We start from the raw sequence: 9,457 nt of genomic DNA on the forward strand, positions 1-9,457 counted from the left end.
CTTGATTCATATATGTTATAGCTTGATTCATATATGTTATAGTTCAAATCAACGCATACCTAATCGGAAATGTAAAATTTTTTTTTAATATAAAAATGTACAATGCAACATTCAGCTAATCAGAGACTATTTGGTAGAAACTGGAAATGAAAATTTTAGAATGATAGAACTAAAGGAAGAGCAAGGATCTGAAGATATAGAACGGAAAGAATAGATTGAATGATTTGTTTCAGTCTTGTTAAGACGTAGAATCGCATTGAGCTAGTTTTAAATTTGATCTTACTAAGAAAACAGATTGAAAAAATGACTTGCGAATGTATTGTAAACCGCTAAAAACCTACCGCAGAGGTGGGACTCGAACCCGTGGCTAGCTTCTATTCGGAGAAATTGTTTTGCCATTTAAACTACCCTGCACATGAAAACACATGAAGAAACAGCATAACTAACTAGAAAAACCATCATGCTTCGCTGTGCTCGGACGCCACGGAATTCAATTATAGTCATATTTCTATGACAACCCATCAATCACTTGTACCGTTTTCGTTTATTGATCAGAGCAACCCGAAAGCTGACGCAGAGTCGCCCAAACAACGTTCGATATGTTTGTTTTAGCAACCTGAGGTCGCTCTAGATCGGACTTCAATCGCGTAGTTTCGCTCTGAAATTTTTCTCGGGTCGCTCCAGGCATCCATGCGAGTTTGTTTATTTTTATTTTTTTTTTATGAGTTGTTGTTTAGGGCGCGTACCACGTGTTCTTTTTACTCGGAGTCGGAGTCGCTCGCGTGTAGATTCAAAAACGAAAACGGTATTACATCGCGTATCCCAAGTCTATCCTTACTTTCTGCTTTGCCGTCAGACGCTGATTTGAGATTTTGTTTTAGTCTCTTTCGCTACCTGCCAATATTACGAAAGTGAAATAATTGATAATACTTCATTTCTAAGCTTTGCACCAACTAATAATTAAAAAAATGTATGAGAAGCCAAAATCAAAAATCAAATGAAACCATGTGAATAATCAAGATATTAATAATTATTAGATTTAAATATTGTTAAATATATGTTTACATAGCATTAGCACAAAGATAATAATTGTCACCAACATGCCCAAGGTCAGGAATTTATGTTGCCAATGACAAACAATCGATACTACAATTCAAACCAACCGCAATGCAAAATTAGCTGTTTGCATTGAATTTAGTTATGATTTAGTAAACCGGAAAAAAAAAGTTTAGATGTTCGTTCACTCAAAGCTTACCAACATTCAAATTTAAACGGATGCTTTGTTCTATCTATATTCGACTGTTTATCAGAACTCCCAAACCTCCGTTTACGTACACTGTTTTTACGTTGACTCCTTTTTTTAAAAAAAAATGTCAGTAAAAAACGAACACGATTGACGCCAAACTGAATTAACTCAGCGTCATTCAGCTAATTGGCGTCTGTCTGTCACATGACAGTGCGTTTGCAAAGTCTATCCATGAATCAAAAAAATGGCTAATTTAGAAGATATTTAAGTTGTCCCGTGTCTGGACTAGCCTTAGTCTCCCCTAATATGAGGAAGTAAGTTGTAAGTTGTATCAAGAAATTGAGATGATTCAAATGCAAAGTTGCAGCTTGTCAGTCACGTCGAATGTCCTTGACCGACTGACTAAAATCATCGTCAACTGTAATATATACTGTAAAAGTGACCGTCAAATGAGATATTCGATAGTTATATGACCAAGTATTAGTATACTCAGTCAAAGACAGGAGACTCTTTTTGTTTTCTTTCTCATACTTCTATTCCCGAGTGAAGTAAAAACCGTTTTTAATCCACTCGATTCAAGCATCGCAGAGAAATCGAAGTGAATTTAGTTTTTTGAGTTTTCTCCCCTTTCGATGCTCTCGGAACAGGAAAAGAGGGGACCAGTAGTGCCGAATTAAGTTTTCATGCCCACAAACTAACAATCTCTGCAAACTAGAAGAATTTATCAGACAGTGTTATGGGATTTGTATCTGTTTTTAACCATCGTTTGACACACACATACACACACACACACACGCGCGCGCACACACACACATTTGCTCAGTTTGTCGAGCTGAGTCGAATGGTATATGACATTAAAAAATGGATTTTCACAGTTATTGCATAGCCTTTCTTTATGAGAAAGGCAAAAACAAAGAGAGTACTAATATAAACATAAATAGATAAAGTTAATTATTCTTTGCAAAAAGTTATCGGACTTGAAGTTATTTAGTCACATCGTAATCAAGTAGTGACAGGAGAAATGAAGATAATAATGAAAGTCCTGACGTGTGAAAAAACGAGATAATTTTAGGTTTGACACACTGGCTCTCAGACACTCGATACCAAGGATACCAGGTCATTTTTTCAAAAATCTATGATCAAGCCAAAAAACTGTCTGTGCAAAATCTGTGCACGTTGCCCGTAACATAATAGCGTCTCGCTACTTTCAACCGCTCTGTCGGATATTTATTTTCTCTCATTTTTCCCTAGAAAATTGCAAACTATTTGGTGCTCATCTGTGATCGATTTCAGAAATCTGTAAAAATCTGTGATCGATTTCAAAAATCTGTGATCGATTTCAGAAATCTGTGAAAATATGCGTCATTTTTAAAATCTGTGCAAAAAATTGAAACACAGATTAATCTGTGAGTTTGGCATCCCTGCTGAATACATAGTGATTTGTAGAACCAGCTTGGCAGCTGTCCAGTGTCATCAGCTATCCAATCTTCATCGTACAGTGATAGTTACAGATATCAGCTTTGTCCAAATAGTACGTTTTCTACAAGGTAACAATCATAACAATGATCTAATATTACCAAACATTAACTAAATTAACATCTAGGACAGATAAATGAAGAATTGTTTAATAATCTTACATAATCAATAAAAATCCAACACGAATTTCAATACCTGTCAAAGCTCATTGCAGTGAATGTTGCAATGTACTGAAAGAAGTGAATCTTATGAACTTTCGGTTTCGACTTCAAAGTAGTAGTTAATAATTATTCATCAATAGCAGCTATCGATTTTATATTCAACGTTTATCATTTTAAAATGAAAAATCTTTATGGGGACGGGTATAGCGTGATGGGTAAGTCGATGCCTTTCACGCCGCCCGCCTGGGATCGATTCCCAACCCCGCACATAGGGTCAGAAAGTTTTTCTTGCCCGAAGAGGCGAATGACATTAATGTTAAAGCCTCTATAATCTAAACAAAAAAAATCTTTATCATTAAAAAATGAATAAAGCTGTCTGAAAACATTTAGATAGGGAATGATTTGGGAATACCCGGGTAGAAGTGATTTGCAAACCAATACCAAATTCTGTCATTAAAATCAAACATCTCAATGGTAGAAATTAACATTATTTAGTTTGAAATAAGAGTTAAAATATCAAAAATCATAACAAAGTCTGCATGAGAAAATAGCAACAAAATAAAAAATTCTGTCATTGTAATATCAAACCAAGAACAAAATTTTTATAGAAGATGAATTTGTTCATTATTTTATATTCTAGCATTTAGAATAGAGTAATATCTTAAGTATTTCTCTTATCTGATTCTGATGCAGTTTATTAAATGGTATTTTATTTGAAATAAAACTACTGGGTCAATTTACTTAATGAAATTGAAATAGCTCATCAATAACGAAATAAGATATTATAACTAATTTTGATGTTGAACAGATATTGTACAATGTCTTGATCCCTTGATGAAATATCACGAAAATATCAAGTATCACTCTGACAACACAGAGACATCAAGCCAAGATATGATGGTAAAATTTGTTATTATTTTGACCTTTGTTTGCTATTTACACCTACCCGGGTAACAGTGAAATGACGGAATGGCAGCGAATGGTAATAGTGTGCAGTTTCATATCTTTATTATCAATTTATAGTCAATCAAATATTAGCGAAATGAATCGAGAAAAAAATCATTGAATCTAACTAATACAGATAAATTCTTTTAATATAGACAATACAGCATCAAGGGCCAAAATAAGCCATAAACATCTTTACCCGATGAATGATTGAGAAGATAGATGAAAGTGTACACTGTCCATACTCGAATATCTGACCCATAAAGATTTTCGTTACTTTGGAGTTAGCTTGACGAATGAGGTTTATTTGAGTTTGTTTAGGGGCTGTCCATAAAAGACGTCACGCTTTTTTTGACGATTTTTGACTCCCCATCCCCCCTTTGTCACAAATTGTCACAGAAGCAAAGACCCTCCACCTCCCTATGTCACATGTCACGAATTCCAAATAAATAAAATTCATCTCAATATGTATGACAATCCTTCAAATATGAGGGGAAAACCGATTTATTACATGCTGTCTTTAGATTAAAAAATATCCCTAAAACTACAAAATCATCGGAATTATTATTTTATTAATATTAAATAGATAAATTAATAAAAGTATTTTATTGGAATTGATGAAACATTTAAATCATCTGTTTTATTCTTCCTAGGGGTACACAGATATATTATTGTTTTAGGTAAAGAATAATATTTCCTTAGTGTAGCATACAGGGCTGAGAAAATAAAGACCAAAGCCTCATCAAAACGAGATCGCTGTCGGAGAATCTTTTCATGATCAGTTGATCAGTGAATTTTAAATCACATCGATCAATATCGGTACTGATCTTCCGTCACACAATGGATAGTGATTTTGAGCTAAAATGATTCTTGATTTATGTAAGTTCAATCATTGGATGATTCGATAAGCTTTGATGTTGGTGGAGGAAAATCACATATGATCAAGATAAGCCATGACATGATCTACGTCTGAAATCGTTGATCTATCGCCCTTTTCAAATGGATTGCAATTGAATAAACTGCATCAGAATCAGATAAGAGAAATTCTTATGATATACTATTATTAATGCTAGAAAATCAAATTACTGAAAAAAATTGTCAGTGCACAATTAAAGTTAAACCGTTTGAAGGCATCTTTTTCTTTTTTACTCATATTAGGCAAAATTTATTAATTTTGCTAATTTACTAGCTCCTCCGTTCACTTTTGCTGATCACAAAAGAAAGGATTTCCTGCATCATTCATTTCCGAATTTACAAGAAGAAGCTTTTACATCAACAAATACACGTTTTCCTATAGAATCTAAACGTTTATTGTGGAGATTTTTTCAGGAAATAGGGCAAAGCAGTAATATAATTAAGTAGTTCAAAAATGCGCTCATTGAAAATATTGGACGTCACATTCCAAAAACCTCCCCCCCCCCTTCCCACTGTCACAAAAGGTCACGTTTTGTGTAACACCTCCCTCCCCCTTGCGGCGTGACTCCTTTAATGGACAGCCCCTTAGTAAAATCTGGAAAAGAGTAGGTGGGTAATAGATAACATGAATACGAATAAAACTAACGTGTACCATCTCACTTCTGAATATCTAAATCGTTCTCATAAGCTCATCTATTGTGTGAATTGTGCAAGATTTAATTTCTTTACTACCAGAATTGTAACGATACACGTACGCTAAGGTACGACGAATTCACGACTTACTTGTTTTAACACAAAAATGAATAAGACAGGTCAAAAGAGAGTAACAAATTGTTTGCCTGCCGAAGTACAAACGGAACGAATTACAATAATTTCAGTGGTAGAAAATATCAAAAAGTTCTTTAATAATTAATTTACTGATATTAAGGCCATCATCCAAGTAGCATGCGCGATAAACATAAATAAACATACCGGCCGTTGAAATACTTTTATCTATCTGCAAGGCGAAAAGGTGGTCGTACAAGCTTGGATCATGATGAGATCCCTGGCCGCCCAACAACATCTGTTACTGAGGAAAACATTGAATCGGCGAAGCAAATCGTGTTGCAAATTTGTTCTGTACCGATTAGAGAGATTGCTGTGTTGTTGGGCATCTCTTATGGATCAGCCGAACACATTTTAACTGATGTTTTGGGTTTGGAACGCGTCGCTTCTCGGCTGGTGCCAAAAAAGCTGAATTTCACAATAATGCGCCGGCTCAAGAAAAACTCAACCAATATCATCAACCAAGCACCGTACTCTCCAGATATGGCCCGTGTGACTTTTTCCTCTTCCCCAGACTCAAAGACCATAAAAGAGAATTCGCTGCGTGAACTAAAGGCCATACCTTCGGCGGCCTAGAAAGCTTGTATGGAAAATTGGATGAAGCGTTGGCATGCATGTATTGCCGCGTACTTTGAAGGCGATAATAAAGAAATTTATTTAAAATTAAAATTTTGCGTTTTTGAATAAAATTCCAGTTCTTTTTTTATCATAAGGTACTATCCAGTAGTTCCTAATATTTCCAAAACTTCTTCACAGGAACCTGTTTCCGATAATTACGATATTGTTGATCCCAGAGCGCATTTCGTTTTAAAATAGCACCGATTAGCGCTTCAACATCAATCGAATTATCCTGTTCCATCATGACAAAAATCAATCAACCTCTGTTCGCTCGTAGATCGCGTGAAAAATTTTGCACGTGGTGCTTGGCCACTTGTCGCGCTGAAAATCGCTCGTCGCTACGCAACGTATCGTGTTTACTGTGGCATGCATGTTTTTTTTTTTTAATGGACGAAATTCGGTCGTGCTTCGCCATGCAGTCCTTTAATATTCGCATCGCTTCGCGTCACTTGTCGCTCCCACTCTGGCTTCACCCTAAGAATCATGAATAAACCTACAAAAATTATTCAAATCTTTCAGGATTATTTCAGAAGCACGAATGTAGGACAACAAAACGGGAGTAAAGTTAATCATTTTTCGTTTGTCTTTCTTTTAAATCAATTCCAATAATGATTTTAAGACTAATGCAAAATTTTGCGAAATGACCTTTTCGGCGAATTTGGATTCTTCTGACAAAATGGCATCCGGCGAAACAGCTTTCATCGAAATGGCATAGAAGTATTCCAACTAGAACAATTTTAACACCTGTCACACGATTTCCCTAAGTGTTGAAGGCAACCTTTTTTCATGTCGCATAAATCACACGAGGATTCGATCGAAATAAAACAAAAACAAACTTGTCATTTTAACCAACAGCAAAACAAAAATCTAGTGTAAAGTGAATGTGGCACCCAAAATTGTGTCTCATGTGAAAGCGGCACCCAAATCGTGCTGACACCTCCTGCCGATCATGGTGACATCTGCAAGTGTTCGCCATGCAGACTGAACAAATTTTACACACAGTTCATATGTGAGCCTGTATATCTGTTTTCTGTGTTTAATCCAAACTTTTTCGGACGTTAGCTACATGCAACATTTGCTTTGAAAACTCTTCTGGCAACCTAAATTTTATGTTACTCATTTTTAATTTGAGCTGTTAGTATAATATATATCTTCACAACAACAAAGTTTAATTGTGATATCTGGGTATATTTTCCCGAGTGATCGCTTATACAATTTAGCATAATATCTCATGATTTTTCTCTCCAATAACCACTACTAACCCAGCAATTCTAGATTAATGCATCGACAGATAAGCGTGTGAGGGTGTAAAGTGATAAATAAGTCGAAGTCTTTCCCGCTGGCTCCTTGGGTTCGATTCCCATCCCGGCACATTCGATCAGAATTTTTTCTGATCTGAGAAGATGATCAAGTGTGCATAAAGAAAGCCAAACAATTTCATACGTCTTTTTTTACAGCAGAAGAACGCATAATGCACCATATCTCTTTATCGATTATCTCACACACAAGTGGCATTCAAATTTCATACTATTGTAACTATCACCAAGCCACAATTAGGCAATTGTAATGATAATCCACTCATTAGTAATCCCAATATGTTGCTGTTCATTCGATCTACTATCTACGGATTGCGGTGTAATCGAAGTCAACACACTGAAGTCTTTTTTATGCGAGTTTACGTACCGAATAACTCTGAAAATTCGTATTAAAAAAGCCGCATAACTCTGAAACTTCGCAGAAAAAAAATCGCCTAACTCTGAAACTTCGCATAAAAAAACCGCATAACTCTGAAAATTCGCATAAAAAAGTCGCATATCAAACCGCAAAAAAAAAAACACCGCTTAAAACATACCTTAGTGTATTTTTGTCCTAAAAAGTTGCATCGAAGCAAAACTGATGTAAAGGATATGTGCGAACTGCTATCTGAACTACACAAAAATTCAAAAGGAGTGCATCAATTTTTATCTTATTCATTGAGCTGAATTGCATTCAGCAACGAAAGTAAATCTCACTTCTACTAAAGGTTTTGTTATCTGATAGCAATGGTTGAGCTAAGATGATACTTTTATCACTGTACGGTTATCCTGCTACTAGCGTTGAAAAACGTTAAAATATACATCATTTGCAATAACACTCGAAATGAGAAGCTGTTGGACTGATTATGCGAGCATTGCCTTTGACCGAAACCAAACAGACACAAAACCATTAACTCCGATAGATCCTTACACATCAGAAAAATCTCTCACATTATAATCACTTTTGTAATATTTATAAAAAATTTCTACTCACCGTAATTTCGAACAGTACCTAGAAGAATAAGCAAAACAAAATTAGTATCGTGCCCACGAACTGTATCACAAATGCCGCATACTTTTCATTAGCTTGTTTCTGTATGCGTCGTCCGAAGCCTGAAAACTAGCGTTGGTGGTGCCAACTGTCCCCAAACTGATGGTATTAATTCCGCCACTAGCTCCCATCGGTGCATCTGCATTTCGTCCTGGTTTACCGCCACCACCCCCTCCGCCGTTTAGTGCCGATGGTCCTATAACCTCTAACGGAACCATCATTGAACTGCAACTGCTACTACGCCTTAGCTAACCAAACTTTCACTGACCTGTAAACTTAGAACAAAGCGCTCGTCACTCAACTTACTTTGCACTTTGCAATATTGTTACTAAGTTATTCCTTTTACGCTCATGCACTATACTACTGTTAGATGACGTGTCTTTAAGGAAGATTTGTACCACGAATGAAAATCTAGAATGTGGGATTTTGTACACCTGTTCGATTTATCGATTTCATTTTGTGAAAAATATGCTACATTGGGTTGATGAAACCTTCTTGCTGACTATCGGTGTCATAAATAATATAGCAATTCAAAACAAAAAAAAATGACAACGAACGAATAACATCTGGTCACAGATATGCATAACATCATTTTTTAGACTTTTCTTGTACAATGACGAGTTGGCAATGGACAAAAAAAAGGAGTCAATGGTGATAAATTATGATTGGTATCAACCCTTGGGACCAATTTATCACACCTAGCAGGTGCAAATAATCGACACAATTTCCTGAAGAGGTGAAAAAGTAGACATCCGTGCGTGTTGTTTTGTTTCGGAAGAAAATTGGAAACCAATTGATTCATAATTCATTTGGAAATATACTTCTTGCTGGTAAATATCACCATTTATGGCATCGGTTATTACAGAGCTTTCATTCCAAACGGTTTATGACCAAGACATAGTATTATTTTATTTGTTCATTTAAC

The sequence above is a fragment of the Malaya genurostris genome, chromosome 3 (genome assembly GCF_030247185.1).
Source record: "Malaya genurostris strain Urasoe2022 chromosome 3, Malgen_1.1, whole genome shotgun sequence".
Classification (NCBI taxonomy): domain Eukaryota; kingdom Metazoa; phylum Arthropoda; class Insecta; order Diptera; family Culicidae; genus Malaya; species Malaya genurostris.